Here is an 18,230-nt window from a genome sequence, read left to right as displayed (position 1 = left end):
GTCTTCCCAGCCAAACCAACCATGCAACACAGCATCTCCATCCAATCTGAATCCCTATCTCTTGCTCCATCAAAGGTTGCTAGAACCTTGGCTGTCATGATTGATGACCACCTAACCTTCAAAGATTACGTTTCCTCGGTTGCTCGGTCATAACGCTTTGCATTGCTAAACATAAGAAAGATCAGACCATACCTAACCCAACATACCATTCAGCATGGAGATTGGGTTTTTCAAAACATGGACTGATTGCACCTGGCTTAGAGACCTGTAGTACATACAAAATTGAAAGAGACGCACTGAGATGTTCAAGTGCAGAAGTGACGATAGGAGCTAGAACCTCCATCCACAATCTAATTAGGATGCAATCCAAATGACATGATGATTGTTTAGGATACCCGATTGCTGACATGAACTCAAGAAGATCAATGGCAGAAAAATGGAGATGTGGAACCTGTTCTGTCTGAAAGTTGGGCTTGTTGATCAAATATAACTTGAGTTTAGGTGGTGGTGAGTTGGTGGAACCTGGCGGGTGAGTATTGGCTCATTGGTCTCAGGAGTTTTTGTGGGCTCTTCAGTGTACGTCCCTAATAACTTCACTCATGTTGAGAGAGCCAACTGCTACAGCTCCAAACAATATAGGCTCATTGCTCTGGAAAAGTCAAAGAAGACAGAAAGCAATCACAAATTCCCCGAATTCTGTGGCCTTGTCAGCTGTTCGCATGCTCTGATGAAAGGCAAAACAGTGCTGTTTTTGGCTCGTTGGTCTAGGGGTATGATTCTCGCTTCGGGTGCGAGAGGTCCCGGGTTCAAATCCCGGATGAGCCCTTCCAAGTTTTTCTGACCTTGTCTCTCTGCTTTACCGTGAAGAAGAAGGGTTGCATTTGGTATCAAAGGGCAGTACAGCTCAAAGCTCCACCACTCATTCCTAAGTTCCTTCAAGTCCTTCTTAAATTAACTTCTTATCTGGAACTGTGAAAAAGAAGGGTTGAATGAACAATTACGACAATAAAAACACCCACAAATGCACTTGGTATCAAAGGGCAATACAGCTCAAAGCTCTACCACTCATTCCTAAGTTGCTTGAAGGCAGAAAAGTGGAGATGTGGAACCTGTTCCGTCTTAAAGGTCACTGATTACCTCTCACATAACAACCTCCTTGACCCAAACCAATCTGGGTTTAAAAGTGGACACTCCACCGAAACGGCTCTGTTGGCTGTGACAGAAGCCTTAAAAGAAGCCAGAGCGACAGCTGAGTCCTCTGTCCTTATCCTGCTCGACTTATCGGCTGCATTTGATACTGTCAACCACAGTATCCTTTTGTCCATACTCTCTAGCATGGGCACCACAAGGAGAGCACACTACTGGTTTGAATCATACCTCACTGGTGGGTCATTCAAAGTATCCTGGCTTGGTCAAACTTCTGCAGCGCACCACCTCGCCACAGGGGTCCCCCAAGGTTCAGTACTGGGATCTCTTCTCTTTGCCATATACACCAACTCACTGGGACAGATCATCCGATCACATGGAATCTCATACCAATACTATGCTGATGATACCCAGCTCTATCTGTCATTCCCACCTAACGACCACACGGTCTCAGCACGAATCTCAGATTGTCTCTCTGACATATCAAGATGGATGACATCACCTCCAACTTAACCTCCCAAAAACTGAACTGCTTGTCTTCCCAGCCAAACCAACCATGCAACACAGCATCTCCATCCAATCTGAATCCCTATCTCTTGCTCCATCAAAGGTTGCTAGAACCTTGGCTGTCATGATTGATGACCACCTAACCTTCAAAGATTACGTTTCCTCGGTTGCTCGGTCATAACGCTTTGCATTGCTAAACATAAGAAAGATCAGACCATACCTAACCCAACATACCATTCAGCATGGAGATTGGGTTTTTCAAAACATGGACTGATTGCACCTGGCTTAGAGACCTGTAGTACATACAAAATTGAAAGAGACGCACTGAGATGTTCAAGTGCAGAAGTGACGATAGGAGCTAGAACCTCCATCCACAATCTAATTAGGATGCAATCCAAATGACATGATGATTGTTTAGGATACCCGATTGCTGACATGAACTCAAGAAGATCAATGGCAGAAAAATGGAGATGTGGAACCTGTTCTGTCTGAAAGTTGGGCTTGTTGATCAAATATAACTTGAGTTTAGGTGGTGGTGAGTTGGTGGAACCTGGCGGGTGAGTATTGGCTCATTGGTCTCAGGAGTTTTTGTGGGCTCTTCAGTGTACGTCCCTAATAACTTCACTCATGTTGAGAGAGCCAACTGCTACAGCTCCAAACAATATAGGCTCATTGCTCTGGAAAAGTCAAAGAAGACAGAAAGCAATCACAAATTCCCCGAATTCTGTGGCCTTGTCAGCTGTTTGCATGCTCTGATGAAAGGCAAAACAGTGCTGTTTTTGGCTCGTTGGTCTAGGGGTATGATTCTCGCTTAGGGTGCGAGAGGTCCCGGGTTCAAATCCCGGATGAGCCCTTCCCAGTTTTTCTGTCCTTGTCTCTCTGCTTTACCGTGAAGAAGAAGGGTTGCATTTGGTATCAAAGGGCAATACAGCTCAAAGCTCCACCACTCATTCCTAAGTTCCTTCAAGTCCTTCTTAAATGAACTTCTCATCTAGAACTGTGAAAAAGAAGGGTTGAATGAACAATTACGACAATAAAAACACCCACAAATGCACTTGGTATCAAAGGGCAATACAGCTCAAAGCTCTACCACTCATTCCTAAGTTGCTTGAAGGCAGAAAAGTGGAGATGTGGAACCTGTTCCGTCTTAAAGGTCACTGATTACCTCTCACATAACAACCTCCTTGACCCAAACCAATCTGGGTTTAAAAGTGGACACTCCACCGAAACGGCTCTGTTGGCTGTGACAGAAGCCTTAAAAGAAGCCAGAGCGACAGCTGAGTCCTCTGTCCTTATCCTGCTCGACTTATCGGCTGCATTTGATACTGTCAACCACAGTATCCTTTTGTCCATACTCTCTAGCATGGGCACCACAAGGAGAGCACACTACTGGTTTGAATCATACCTCACTGGTCGGTCATTCAAAGTATCCTGGCTTGGTCAAACTTCTGCAGCGCACCACCTCACCACAGGGGTCCCCCAAGGTTCAGTACTGGGATCTCTTCTCTTTGCCATATACACCAACTCACTGGGACAGATCATCCGATCACATGGAATCTCATACCAATGCTATGCTGATGATACCCAGCTCTATCTGTCATTCCCACCTAACGACCACACGGTCTCAGCACGAATCTCAGATTGTCTCTCTGACATATCAAGATGGATGAAAGACCATCACCTCCAACTTAACCTCCCAAAAACTGAACTGCTTGTCTTCCCAGCCAAACCAACCATGCAACACAGCATCTCCATCCAATCTGAATCCCTATCTCTTGCTCCATCAAAGGTTGCTAGAACCTTGGGTGTCATGATTGATGACCACCTAACCTTCAAAGATTACGTTTCCTCGGTTGCTCGGTCATGCCGCTTTGCATTGCTAAACATAAGAAAGATCAGACCATACCTAACCCAACATACCACTCAGCATGGAGATTGGGCTTTTCAAAACATGGACTGATTGCTCCTGGCTTAGAGGCCTGTAGTACATAAAAAATTGAAAGAGACGCACTGAGATGTTCAAGTGCAGAAGTGACGATAGGAGCTAGAACCTCCATCCACAATCTAATTAGGATGCAATCCAAATGACATGATGATTGTTTAGGATACCCGATTGCTGACATGAACTCAAGAAGATCAATGGCAGAAAAATGGAGATGTGGAACCTGTTCTGTCTGAAAGTTGGGCTTGTTGATCAAATATAACTTGAGTTTAGGTGGTGGTGAGTTGGTGGAACCTGGCGGGTGAGTATTGGCTCATTGGTCTCAGGAGTTTTCTTGGGCTCTTCAGTGTACGTCCCTAATAACTTCACTCATGTTGAGTGAAGAGAGAGCCAACTGCTACAGCTCCAAACAATATAGGCTCATTGCTCTGGAAAAGTCAAAGAAGAAAGAAAGCAATCACATACTCCCATTCTGTGGCCATGTAGGCTGTCCGCCTGCTTTCATGAAAGGCAGAAAAGTGCTGTTTTTGGCTCGTTGGTCTAGGGGTATGATTTTCGCTTAGGGTGGGAGAGGTCCCGCGTTCACATCCCGGATGAGTCCTTCCCAGCTTTTCTGACCTTGTGTGTCCTATTTTACTGTGAAGAAGAAGGGTTGCATTTGGTATCAAAGGGCAATACAGCTCAAAGCTCCACCACTCATTCCTAAGTTCATTCAAGTCCTTCTTAAATTAACTTCTTATCTGGAACTGTGAAAAAGAAGGGTTGAATGAACAATTATGACAATAAAAATACCCACAAATGCACTTGGTATCAAAGGGCAATACAGCTCAAAATTCTACCACTCATTCCTAAGTTGTTTGAAGGCAGAAAAGTGGAGATGTGGAACCTGTTCCGTCTTAAAGGTCACTGATTACCTCTCACATAACAACCTCCTTGACCCAAACCAATCTGGGTTTAAAAGTGGACACTCCACCGAAACGGCTCTGTTGGCTGTGACAGAAGCCTTAAAAGAAGCCAGAGCGACAGCTGAGTCCTCTGTCCTTATCCTGCTCGACTTATCGGCTGCATTTGATACTGTCAACCACAGTATCCTTTTGTCCATACTCTCTAGCATGGGCACCACAAGGAGAGCACACTACTGGTTTGAATCATACCTCACTGGTGGGTCATTCAAAGTATCCTGGCTTGGTCAAACTTCTGCAGCGCACCACCTCGCCACAGGGGTCCCCCAAGGTTCAGTACTGGGATCTCTTCTCTTTGCCATATACACCAACTCACTGGGACAGATCATCCGATCACATGGAATCTCATACCAATACTATGCTGATGATACCCAGCTCTATCTGTCATTCCCACCTAACGACCACACGGTCTCAGCACGAATCTCAGATTGTCTCTCTGACATATCAAGATGGATGACATCACCTCCAACTTAACCTCCCAAAAACTGAACTGCTTGTCTTCCCAGCCAAACCAACCATGCAACACAGCATCTCCATCCAATCTGAATCCTTATCTCTTGCTCCATCAAAGGTTGCTAGAACCTTGGCTGTCATGATTGATGACCACCTAACCTTCAAAGATTACGTTTCCTCGGTTGCTCGGTCATAACGCTTTGCATTGCTAAACATAAGAAAGATCAGACCATACCTAACCCAACATACCATTCAGCATGGAGATTGGGTTTTTCAAAACATGGACTGATTGCACCTGGCTTAGAGACCTGTAGTACATACAAAATTGAAAGAGACGCACTGAGATGTTCAAGTGCAGAAGTGACGATAGGAGCTAGAACCTCCATCCACAATCTAATTAGGATGCAATCCAAATGACATGATGATTGTTTAGGATACCCGATTGCTGACATGAACTCAAGAAGATCAATGGCAGAAAAATGGAGATGTGGAACCTGTTCTGTCTGAAAGTTGGGCTTGTTGATCAAATATAACTTGAGTTTAGGTGGTGGTGAGTTGGTGGAACCTGGCGGGTGAGTATTGGCTCATTGGTCTCAGGAGTTTTTGTGGGCTCTTCAGTGTACGTCCCTAATAACTTCACTCATGTTGAGAGAGCCAACTGCTACAGCTCCAAACAATATAGGCTCATTGCTCTGGAAAAGTCAAAGAAGACAGAAAGCAATCACAAATTCCCCGAATTCTGTGGCCTTGTCAGCTGTTCGCATGCTCTGATGAAAGGCAAAACAGTGCTGTTTTCGGCTCGTTGGTCTAGGGGTATGATTCTCGCTTAGGGTGCGAGAGGTCCCGGGTTCAAATCCCGGATGAGCCCTTCCCAGTTTTTCTGACCTTGTCTCTCTGCTTTACCGTGAAGAAGAAGGGTTGCATTTGGTATCAAAGGGCAATACAGCTCAAAGCTCCACCACTCATTCCTAAGTTCCTTCAAGTCCTTCTTAAATGAACTTCTCATCTAGAACTGTGAAAAAGAAGGGTTGAATGAACAATTACGACAATAAAAACACCCACAAATGCACTTGGTATCAAAGGGCAATACAGCTCAAAGCTCTACCACTCATTCCTAAGTTGCTTGAAGGCAGAAAAGTGGAGATGTGGAACCTGTTCCGTCTTAAAGGTCACTGATTACCTCTCACATAACAACCTCCTTGACCCAAACCAATCTGGGTTTAAAAGTGGACACTCCACCGAAACGGCTCTGTTGGCTGTGACAGAAGCCTTAAAAGAAGCCAGAGCGACAGCTGAGTCCTCTGTCCTTATCCTGCTCGACTTATCGGCTGCATTTGATACTGTCAACCACAGTATCCTTTTGTCCATACTCTCTAGCATGGGCACCACAAGGAGAGCACACTACTGGTTTGAATCATACCTCACTGGTCGGTCATTCAAAGTATCCTGGCTTGGTCAAACTTCTGCAGCGCACCACCTCACCACAGGGGTCCCCCAAGGTTCAGTACTGGGATCTCTTCTCTTTGCCATATACACCAACTCACTGGGACAGATCATCCGATCACATGGAATCTCATACCAATGCTATGCTGATGATACCCAGCTCTATCTGTCATTCCCACCTAACGACCACACGGTCTCAGCACGAATCTCAGATTGTCTCTCTGACATATCAAGATGGATGAAAGACCATCACCTCCAACTTAACCTCCCAAAAACTGAACTGCTTGTCTTCCCAGCCAAACCAACCATGCAACACAGCATCTCCATCCAATCTGAATCCCTATCTCTTGCTCCATCAAAGGTTGCTAGAACCTTGGGTGTCATGATTGATGACCACCTAACCTTCAAAGATTACGTTTCCTCGGTTGCTCGGTCATGCCGCTTTGCATTGCTAAACATAAGAAAGATCAGACCATACCTAACCCAACATACCACTCAGCATGGAGATTGGGCTTTTCAAAACATGGACTGATTGCTCCTGGCTTAGAGGCCTGTAGTACATAAAAAATTGAAAGAGACGCACTGAGATGTTCAAGTGCAGAAGTGACGATAGGAGCTAGAACCTCCATCCACAATCTAATTAGGATGCAATCCAAATGACATGATGATTGTTTAGGATACCCGATTGCTGACATGAACTCAAGAAGATCAATGGCAGAAAAATGGAGATGTGGAACCTGTTCTGTCTGAAAGTTGGGCTTGTTGATCAAATATAACTTGAGTTTAGGTGGTGGTGAGTTGGTGGAACCTGGCGGGTGAGTATTGGCTCATTGGTCTCAGGAGTTTTCTTGGGCTCTTCAGTGTACGTCCCTAATAACTTCACTCATGTTGAGTGAAGAGAGAGCCAACTGCTACAGCTCCAAACAATATAGGCTCATTGCTCTGGAAAAGTCAAAGAAGAAAGAAAGCAATCACATACTCCCATTCTGTGGCCATGTAGGCTGTCCGCCTGCTTTCATGAAAGGCAGAAAAGTGCTGTTTTTGGCTCGTTGGTCTAGGGGTATGATTTTCGCTTAGGGTGGGAGAGGTCCCGCGTTCACATCCCGGATGAGTCCTTCCCAGCTTTTCTGACCTTGTGTGTCCTATTTTACTGTGAAGAAGAAGGGTTGCATTTGGTATCAAAGGGCAATACAGCTCAAAGCTCCACCACTCATTCCTAAGTTCATTCAAGTCCTTCTTAAATTAACTTCTTATCTGGAACTGTGAAAAAGAAGGGTTGAATGAACAATTATGACAATAAAAATACCCACAAATGCACTTGGTATCAAAGGGCAATACAGCTCAAAATTCTACCACTCATTCCTAAGTTGTTTGAAGGCAGAAAAGTGGAGATGTGGAACCTGTTCCGTCTTAAAGGTCACTGATTACCTCTCACATAACAACCTCCTTGACCCAAACCAATCTGGGTTTAAAAGTGGACACTCCACCGAAACGGCTCTGTTGGCTGTGACAGAAGCCTTAAAAGAAGCCAGAGCGACAGCTGAGTCCTCTGTCCTTATCCTGCTCGACTTATCGGCTGCATTTGATACTGTCAACCACAGTATCCTTTTGTCCATACTCTCTAGCATGGGCACCACAAGGAGAGCACACTACTGGTTTGAATCATACCTCACTGGTGGGTCATTCAAAGTATCCTGGCTTGGTCAAACTTCTGCAGCGCACCACCTCGCCACAGGGGTCCCCCAAGGTTCAGTACTGGGATCTCTTCTCTTTGCCATATACACCAACTCACTGGGACAGATCATCCGATCACATGGAATCTCATACCAATACTATGCTGATGATACCCAGCTCTATCTGTCATTCCCACCTAACGACCACACGGTCTCAGCACGAATCTCAGATTGTCTCTCTGACATATCAAGATGGATGACATCACCTCCAACTTAACCTCCCAAAAACTGAACTGCTTGTCTTCCCAGCCAAACCAACCATGCAACACAGCATCTCCATCCAATCTGAATCCTTATCTCTTGCTCCATCAAAGGTTGCTAGAACCTTGGCTGTCATGATTGATGACCACCTAACCTTCAAAGATTACGTTTCCTCGGTTGCTCGGTCATAACGCTTTGCATTGCTAAACATAAGAAAGATCAGACCATACCTAACCCAACATACCATTCAGCATGGAGATTGGGTTTTTCAAAACATGGACTGATTGCACCTGGCTTAGAGACCTGTAGTACATACAAAATTGAAAGAGACGCACTGAGATGTTCAAGTGCAGAAGTGACGATAGGAGCTAGAACCTCCATCCACAATCTAATTAGGATGCAATCCAAATGACATGATGATTGTTTAGGATACCCGATTGCTGACATGAACTCAAGAAGATCAATGGCAGAAAAATGGAGATGTGGAACCTGTTCTGTCTGAAAGTTGGGCTTGTTGATCAAATATAACTTGAGTTTAGGTGGTGGTGAGTTGGTGGAACCTGGCGGGTGAGTATTGGCTCATTGGTCTCAGGAGTTTTTGTGGGCTCTTCAGTGTACGTCCCTAATAACTTCACTCATGTTGAGAGAGCCAACTGCTACAGCTCCAAACAATATAGGCTCATTGCTCTGGAAAAGTCAAAGAAGACAGAAAGCAATCACAAATTCCCCGAATTCTGTGGCCTTGTCAGCTGTTCGCATGCTCTGATGAAAGGCAAAACAGTGCTGTTTTCGGCTCGTTGGTCTAGGGGTATGATTCTCGCTTAGGGTGCGAGAGGTCCCGGGTTCAAATCCCGGATGAGCCCTTCCCAGTTTTTCTGACCTTGTCTCTCTGCTTTACCGTGAAGAAGAAGGGTTGCATTTGGTATCAAAGGGCAATACAGCTCAAAGCTCCACCACTCATTCCTAAGTTCCTTCAAGTCCTTCTTAAATGAACTTCTCATCTAGAACTGTGAAAAAGAAGGGTTGAATGAACAATTACGACAATAAAAACACCCACAAATGCACTTGGTATCAAAGGGCAATACAGCTCAAAGCTCTACCACTCATTCCTAAGTTGCTTGAAGGCAGAAAAGTGGAGATGTGGAACCTGTTCCGTCTTAAAGGTCACTGATTACCTCTCACATAACAACCTCCTTGACCCAAACCAATCTGGGTTTAAAAGTGGACACTCCACCGAAACGGCTCTGTTGGCTGTGACAGAAGCCTTAAAAGAAGCCAGAGCGACAGCTGAGTCCTCTGTCCTTATCCTGCTCGACTTATCGGCTGCATTTGATACTGTCAACCACAGTATCCTTTTGTCCATACTCTCTAGCATGGGCACCACAAGGAGAGCACACTACTGGTTTGAATCATACCTCACTGGTCGGTCATTCAAAGTATCCTGGCTTGGTCAAACTTCTGCAGCGCACCACCTCACCACAGGAGTCCCCCAAGGTTCAGTACTGGGATCTCTTCTCTTTGCCATATACACCAACTCACTGGGACAGATCATCCGATCACATGGAATCTCATACCAATGCTATGCTGATGATACCCAGCTCTATCTGTCATTCCCACCTAACGACCACACGGTCTCAGCACGAATCTCAGATTGTCTCTCTGACATATCAAGATGGATGAAAGACCATCACCTCCAACTTAACCTCCCAAAAACTGAACTGCTTGTCTTCCCAGCCAAACCAACCATGCAACACAGCATCTCCATCCAATCTGAATCCCTATCTCTTGCTCCATCAAAGGTTGCTAGAACCTTGGGTGTCATGATTGATGACCACCTAACCTTCAAAGATTACGTTTCCTCGGTTGCTCGGTCATGCCGCTTTGCATTGCTAAACATAAGAAAGATCAGACCATACCTAACCCAACATACCACTCAGCATGGAGATTGGGCTTTTCAAAACATGGACTGATTGCTCCTGGCTTAGAGGCCTGTAGTACATAAAAAATTGAAAGAGACGCACTGAGATGTTCAAGTGCAGAAGTGACGATAGGAGCTAGAACCTCCATCCACAATCTAATTAGGATGCAATCCAAATGACATGATGATTGTTTAGGATACCCGATTGCTGACATGAACTCAAGAAGATCAATGGCAGAAAAATGGAGATGTGGAACCTGTTCTGTCTGAAAGTTGGGCTTGTTGATCAAATATAACTTGAGTTTAGGTGGTGGTGAGTTGGTGGAACCTGGCGGGTGAGTATTGGCTCATTGGTCTCAGGAGTTTTTGTGGGCTCTTCAGTGTACGTCCCTAATAACTTCACTCATGTTGAGTGAAGGGAGAGCCAATTGCTACAGCTCCAAACAATATAGGCTCATTGCTCTGGAAAAGTCAAAGAAGACAGAAAGCAACCACAAATTCCCGGAATTCTGTGGCCTTGTCAGCTGTTCGCATGCTCTGATGAAAGGCAAAACAGTGCTGTTTTCGGCTCGTTGGTCTAGGGGTATGATTCTCCCTTCGGGTGCGAGAGGTCCCGGGTTCAAATCCCGGATGAGCCCTTCCAAGTTTTTCTGACCTTGTCTCTCTGCTTTACCGTGAAGAAGAAGGGTTGCATTTGGTATCAAAGAGCAGTACAGCTCAAAGCTCCACCACTCATTCCTAAGTTCCTTCAAGTCCTTCTTAAATTAACTTCTTATCTGGAACTGTGAAAAAGAAGGGTTGAATGAACAATTACGACAATAAAAACACCCACAAATGCACTTGGTATCAAAGGGCAATACAGCTCAAAGCTCTACCACTCATTCCTAAGTTGCTTGAAGGCAGAAAAGTGGAGATGTGGAACCTGTTCCGTCTTAAAGGTCACTGATTACCTCTCACATAACAACCTCCTTGACCCAAACCAATCTGGGTTTAAAAGTGGACACTCCACCGAAACGGCTCTGTTGGCTGTGACAGAAGCCTTAAAAGAAGCCAGAGCGACAGCTGAGTCCTCTGTCCTTATCCTGCTCGACTTATCGGCTGCATTTGATACTGTCAACCACAGTATCCTTTTGTCCATACTCTCTAGCATGGGCACCACAAGGAGAGCACACTACTGGTTTGAATCATACCTCACTGGTGGGTCATTCAAAGTATCCTGGCTTGGTCAAACTTCTGCAGCGCACCACCTCGCCACAGGGGTCCCCCAAGGTTCAGTACTGGGATCTCTTCTCTTTGCCATATACACCAACTCACTGGGACAGATCATCCGATCACATGGAATCTCATACCAATGCTATGCTGATGATACCCAGCTCTATCTGTCATTCCCACCTAACGACCACACGGTCTCAGCACGAATCTCAGATTGTCTCTCTGACATATCAAGATGGATGACATCACCTCCAACTTAACCTCCCAAAAACTGAACTGCTTGTCTTCCCAGCCAAACCAACCATGCAACACAGCATCTCCATCCAATCTGAATCCCTATCTCTTACTCCATCAAAGGTTGCTAGAACCTTGGGTGTCATGATTGATGACCACCTAACCTTCAAAGATTACGTTTCCTCGGTTGCTCGGTCATGCCGCTTTGCATTGCTAAACATAAGAAAGATCAGACCATACCTAACCCAACATACCATTCAGCATGGAGATTGGGTTTTTCAAAACATGGACTGATTGCACCTGGCTTAGAGACCTGTAGTACATACAAAATTGAAAGAGACGCACTGAGATGTTCAAGTGCAGAAGTGACGATAGGAGCTAGAACCTCCATCCACAATCTAATTAGGATGCAATCCAAATGACATGATGATTGTTTAGGATACCCGATTGCTGACATGAACTCAAGAAGATCAATGGCAGAAAAATGGAGATGTGGAACCTGTTCTGTCTGAAAGTTGGGCTTGTTGATCAAATATAACTTGAGTTTAGGTGGTGGTGAGTTGGTGGAACCTGGCGGGTGAGTATTGGCTCATTGGTCTCAGGAGTTTTTGTGGGCTCTTCAGTGTACGTCCCTAATAACTTCACTCATGTTGAGAGAGCCAACTGCTACAGCTCCAAACAATATAGGCTCATTGCTGTGGAAAAGTCAAAGAAGACAGAAAGCAATCACAAATTCCCCGAATTCTGTGGCCTTGTCAGCTGTTCGCATGCTCTGATGAAACGCAAAACAGTGCTGTTTTCGGCTCGTTGGTCTAGGGGTATGATTCTCGCTTAGGGTGCGAGAGGTCTCGGGTTCAAATCCCGGATGAGCCCTTCCAAGCTTTTCTGACCTTGTGTCTCCTATCTTACTGTGAAGAAGAAGGGTTGCATTTGGTATCAAAGGGCAATACAGCTCAAAGCTCCACCACTCATTCCTAAGTTCCTTCAAGTCCTTCTTAAATGAACTTCTTATCTGGAACTGTGAAAAAGAAGGGTTGAATGAACAATTACGACAATAAAAACACCCACAAATGCACTTGGTATCAAAGGGCAATACAGCTCAAAGCTCTACCACTCATTCCTAAGTTGCTTGAAGGCAGAAAAGTGGAGATGTGGAACCTGTTCCGTCTTAAAGGTCACTGATTACCTCTCACATAACAACCTCCTTGACCCAAACCAATCTGGGTTTAAAAGTGGACACTCCACCGAAACGGCTCTGTTGGCTGTGACAGAAGCCTTAAAAGAAGCCAGAGCGACAGCTGAGTCCTCTGTCCTTATCCTGCTCGACTTATCGGCTGCATTTGATACTGTCAACCACAGTATCCTTTTGTCCATACTCTCTAGCATGGGCACCACAAGGAGAGCACACTACTGGTTTGAATCATACCTCACTGGTCGGTCATTCAAAGTATCCTGGCTTGGTCAAACTTCTGCAGCGCACCACCTCACCACAGGGGTCCCCCAAGGTTCAGTACTGGGATCTCTTCTCTTTGCCATATACACCAACTCACTGGGACAGATCATCCGATCACATGGCATCTCATACCAATGCTATGCTGATGATACCCAGCTCTATCTGTCATTCCCACCTGACGACCACACGGTATCAGCACGAATCTCAGATTGTCTCTCTAGACATATCAACATGGATGAAAGACCATCACCTCCAACTTAACCTCCCAAAAACTGAACTGCTTGTCTTCCCAGCCAAACCAACCATGCAACACAGCATCTCCATCCAATCTGAATCCCTATCTCTTGCTCCATCAAAGGTTGCTAGAACCTTGGGTGTCATGATTGATGACCACCTAACCTTCAAAGATTACGTTTCCTCGGTTGCTCGGTCATGCCGCTTTGCATTGCTAAACATAAGAAAGATCAGACCATACCTAACCCAACATACCACTCAGCATGGAGATTGGGCTTTTCAAAACATGGACTGATTGCTCCTGGCTTAGAGGCCTGTAGTACATAAAAAATTGAAAGAGACGCACTGAGATGTTCAAGTGCAGAAGTGACGATAGGAGCTAGAACCTCAATCCACAGTCTAATTAGGATGCAATCCAAATGACATGATGATTGTTTATGATACCCTATTGCTGACATAAACTCAGGAAGATCAATGGCAGAAAAATGGAGATGTGGAACCTGTTCTGTCTGAAAGTGTGGCTTGTTGATCAAATATGACGTGAGTTTACGTGGTGGTGAGTTGGTGGAACCTGGCGGATGAGTATTGGCTCATTGGTCTCAGGAGTTTTTGTGGGCTCTACAGTGCACGTCCCTAATAACTTCACTCATGTTGAGTGAAGAGGGAGCCAACTGCTACAGCTCCAAACAATATAGGCTCATTGCTCTGGAAAAGTCAAAGAAGAAAGAAAGCAATCACAAACTCCCATTCTGTGGCCATGTCAGCTGTACGCGTGCTTTGATGAAAGGCACAAAAGAGTTGTTTTTGGCTCGTTGGTCTAGGGGTATGATTCTCGCTTCGGGTGTGAGAGGTCTCGGGTTCAAAGCCCGGATGAGCCCTTCCCAGCTTTTCTGACCTTGTGTCTCCTATTTTACTGTGAAGAAGAAGGGTTGCATTTGCTATCAAAGGGCAATACAGCTCAAAGCTCCACCACTCATTCCTAAGTTCCTTCAAGTCCTTCTTAAATTAACTTCTTATCTGGAACTGTGAAAAAGAAGGGTTGAATGAACAATTACGACAATAAAAACACCCACAAATGCACTTGGTATCAAAGGGCATTACAGCTCAAAGCTCTACCACTTATTCCTAAGTTGTTTGAAGGCAGAAAAATGGAGACGTGGAATCTGTTCTGTCTTAAAGGTCACTGATTACCTCTGACATAACAACCTCCTTGACCCAAACTAATCTGGTTTTAAAAGTGGACACTCCACCAAAACGGCTCTGTTGGCTGTGACAGAAGCCTTAAAAGAAGCCAGAGCGACAGCTGAGTCCTCTGTCCTTATCCTGCTCGACTTATCGGCTGCATTTGACACTGTCAACCACAGTATCCTTTTGTCCATACTCTCTAGCATGGGCATCACAAGGAGAGCACACTCCTGGTTTGAATCATACCTCACTGGTGGGTCATTCAAAGTATCCTGGCTTGGTCACACTTCTGCAGCGCATCACCTGTGGCGACACAGGGGTCCCCCAAGGTTCAGTACTGGGATCTCTTCTCTTTGCCATATACACCAACTCACTGGGACAGATCATCTGATCACATGGCATCTCATACCAATGCTATGCTGATGATACCCAGCTCTATCTGTCATTCCCACCTGACGACCACACGGTCTCAGCACGAATCTCAGATTGTCTCTCTGACATATCAACATGGATGAAAGACCATCACCTCCAACTTAACATCCCAAAAACTGAACTGCTTGTCTTCCCAGCCAAACCAACCATGCAACACAGCATCTGCATCCAAACTGAATCCCTATCTCTTGCTCCATCAAAGGTTGCTAGAAACTTGGCTGTCATGATTGACGACCACCTAACCTTCAAAGATTACGTTTCCTCGGTTGCTCGGTCATGCCGCTTTGCATTGCTAAACATAAGAAAGATCAGATCATACCTAACCCGACATACCACTCAGCATGGAGATTGGGCTTTTCAAAACATGGACTGATTGCTCCTGGCTTAGAGGCCTGTAGTACATAAAAAATTGAAAGAGACGCACTGAGATGTTCAAGTGCAGAAGTGACGATAGGAGCTAGAACCTCAATCCACAGTCTAATTAGGATGCAATCCAAATGACATGATGATTGTTTATGATACCCTATTGCTGACATAAACTCAGGGAGATCAATGGCAGAAAAATGGAGATGTGGAACCTGTTCTGTCTGAAAGTGTGGCTTGTTGATCAAATATGACGTGAGTTTACGTGGTGGTGAGTTGGTGGAACCTGGCGGATGATATTGGCTCATTGGTCTCAGGAGTTTTTGTGGGCTCTACAGTGCACGTCCCTAATAACTTCACTCATGTTGAGTGAAGAGAGAGCCAACTGCTACAGCTCCAAACAATATAGGCTCATTGCTCTGGAAAAGTCGAAGAAGAAAGAAAGCAATCACAAACTTCCATTCCGCGGCCATGTCAGCTGTAAGCGTGCTTTGATGAAAGGCACAAAAGAGCTGTTTTTGGCTCGTTGGTCTAGGGGTATGATTCTCGCTTAGGGTGTGAGAGGTCTCGGGTTCAAAGCCCGGATGAGCCCTTCCAAATTTTCTGACCTTGTGTGTCCTATTTTACTGTGAAGAAGAAGGGTTGCATTTGGTATCAAAGGGCAATACAGCTCAAAGCTCCACCACTCATTCCTAAGTTCATTCAAGTCCTTCTTAAATTAACTTCTTATCTGGAACTGTGAAAAAGAAGGGTTGAATGAACAATTACGACAATAAAAATACCCACAAATGCACTTGGTATCAAAGGGCAATACAGCTCAAAATTCTACCACTCATTCCTAAGTTGTTTGAAGGCAGAAAAATGGAGACGTGGAATCTGTTCTGTCTTAAAGGTCACTGATTACCTCTCACATAACAACCTCCTTGCAGACCAACTAATATGGGTTTAAAAGTGGACACTCCACCGAAACGGCTCTGTTGGCTGTGACAGAAGCCTTAAAAGAAGCCAGAGCGACAGCTGAGTCCTCTGTCCTTATCCTGCTCGACTTATCGGCTGCATTTGACACTGTCAACCACAGTATACTTTTGTCCATACTCTCTAGCATGGGCATCACAAGGAGAGCACACTCCTGGTTTGAATCATACCTCACTGGTGGGTCATTCAAAGTATCCTGGCTTGGTCACACTTCTGCAGCGCATCACCTGTGGCGACACAGGGGTCCCCCAAGGTTCAGTACTGGGATCTCTTCTCTTTGCCATATACACCAACTCACTGGGACAGATCATCCGATCACATGGCATCTCATACCAATGCTATGCTGATGATACCCAGCTCTATCTGTCATTCCCACTTGACGACCACACGGTCTCAGCACGAATCTCAGATTGTCTCTCTGACATATCAACATGGATGAAAGACCATCACCTCCAACTTAACATCCCAAAAACTGAACTGCTTTTCTTCCCAGCCAAACCAACCATGCAACAAAGCATCTGCATCCAAACTGAATCCCTATCTCTTGCTCCATCAAAGGTTGCTAGAAACTTGGCTGTCATGATTGATGACCACCTAACCTTCAAAGATTACGTTTCCTCGGTTGCTCGGTCATGCCGCTTTGCATTGCTAAACATAAGAAAGATCAGACCATACCTAACCCGACATACCACTCAGCATGGAGATTGGGCTTTTCAAAACATGGACTGATTGCTCCTGGCTTAGAGGCCTGTAGTACATAAAAAATTGAAAGAGACGCACTGAGATGTTCAAGTGCAGAAGTGACGATAGGAGCTAGAACCTCTATCCACAGTCTAATTAGGATGCAATCCAAATGACATGATGATTGTTTAGGATACCCTATTGCTGATATGAACTCAGGAAGATCAATGGCAGAAAATGGAGATGTGGAACCTGTTCCTTCTGAAAGTTGGGCTTGCTGATCAAATATGATGTGAGTTTACGTGGTGGTGAGTTGGTGGAACTTGGCGGATGAGTATTGGCTCATTGGTCTCAGGAGTTTTTGTGGGCTCTTCAGTGTACGTCCCTAATAACTTCACTCATGTTGAGTGAAGAGAGAGCCAACTGCTACAGCTCAAAACAATATAGGCTCATTGCTCTGGAAAAGTCAAAGAAGAAAGAAAGCAATCACATACTCCCATTCTGTGGCCATGTAAGCTGTCCGCGTGCTTTCATGAAAGGCAGAAATGTGCTGTTTTTGGCTCGTTGGTCTAGGGGTATGATTTTCGCTTAGGGTGCGAGAGGTCCCGGGTTCAAATCCCGGATGAGTCCTTCCCAGCTTTTCTGACCTTGTGTCTCCTATTTTACTGTGAAGAAGAAGGGTTACATTTGGTATCAAAGGGCAATACAGCTCAAAGCTCCACCACTCATTCCTAAGTTCCTTCAAGTCCTTCTTAAATTAACTTCTTATCTGGAACTGTGAAAAAGAAGGGTTGAATGAACAATTACGACAATAAAAACACCCACAAATGCACTTGGTATCAAAGGGCAATACAGCTCAAAGCTCTACCATTCTTTCCTAAGTTGCTTGAAGGCAGAAAATGGAGATGTGGAACCTGTTCTGTCTTAAAGGTCACTGATTACCTCTCACATAACAACCTCCTTGACCCAAACCAATCTGGGTTTAAAAGTGGACACTCCACCGAAACGGCTCTGTTGGCTGTGACAGAAGCCTTAAAAGAAGCCAGAGCGACAGCTGAGTCCTCTGTCCTTATCCTGCTCGACTTATCGGCTGCATTTGACACTGTCAACCACAGTATCCTTTTGTCCATACTCTCTAGCATGGGCATCACAAGGA

General features: G+C 45.1%; 7 non-coding genes across 7 annotated transcripts; all 7 read left to right on the top strand.

The window, feature by feature from the left end:
* Positions 1–753: 753 nt before the first annotated feature.
* trnap-cgg (transfer RNA proline (anticodon CGG)) lies at positions 754–825 on the top strand. Its single transcript has one exon. It is a non-coding gene; the product is annotated as a tRNA-Pro (tRNA).
* Positions 826–2,434: 1,609 nt separating this feature from the next.
* trnap-agg (transfer RNA proline (anticodon AGG)) lies at positions 2,435–2,506 on the top strand. Its single transcript has one exon. It is a non-coding gene; the product is annotated as a tRNA-Pro (tRNA).
* Positions 2,507–5,806: 3,300 nt separating this feature from the next.
* trnap-agg (transfer RNA proline (anticodon AGG)) lies at positions 5,807–5,878 on the top strand. The gene has a single exon. It is a non-coding gene; the product is annotated as a tRNA-Pro (tRNA).
* A 3,300-nt stretch (positions 5,879–9,178) lies between these two features.
* On the top strand, positions 9,179–9,250 carry trnap-agg (transfer RNA proline (anticodon AGG)). The gene has a single exon. It is a non-coding gene; the product is annotated as a tRNA-Pro (tRNA).
* A 1,621-nt stretch (positions 9,251–10,871) lies between these two features.
* Positions 10,872–10,943, top strand: trnap-cgg (transfer RNA proline (anticodon CGG)). Its single transcript has one exon. It is a non-coding gene; the product is annotated as a tRNA-Pro (tRNA).
* A 1,609-nt stretch (positions 10,944–12,552) lies between these two features.
* trnap-agg (transfer RNA proline (anticodon AGG)) lies at positions 12,553–12,624 on the top strand. Its single transcript has one exon. It is a non-coding gene; the product is annotated as a tRNA-Pro (tRNA).
* Positions 12,625–17,632: 5,008 nt separating this feature from the next.
* trnap-agg (transfer RNA proline (anticodon AGG)) lies at positions 17,633–17,704 on the top strand. The gene has a single exon. It is a non-coding gene; the product is annotated as a tRNA-Pro (tRNA).
* Positions 17,705–18,230: the final 526 nt, after the last annotated feature.

This window comes from Leuresthes tenuis, unplaced genomic scaffold (assembly GCF_036924035.1).
Source record: "Leuresthes tenuis unplaced genomic scaffold, fLeuTen1.0.hap1 SCAF_9, whole genome shotgun sequence".
Lineage (NCBI taxonomy): Eukaryota > Metazoa > Chordata > Actinopteri > Atheriniformes > Atherinopsidae > Leuresthes > Leuresthes tenuis.
Note: the sequence above shows the minus strand (reverse complement) of the source record. Positions and strands in the feature narration are given on the sequence as shown.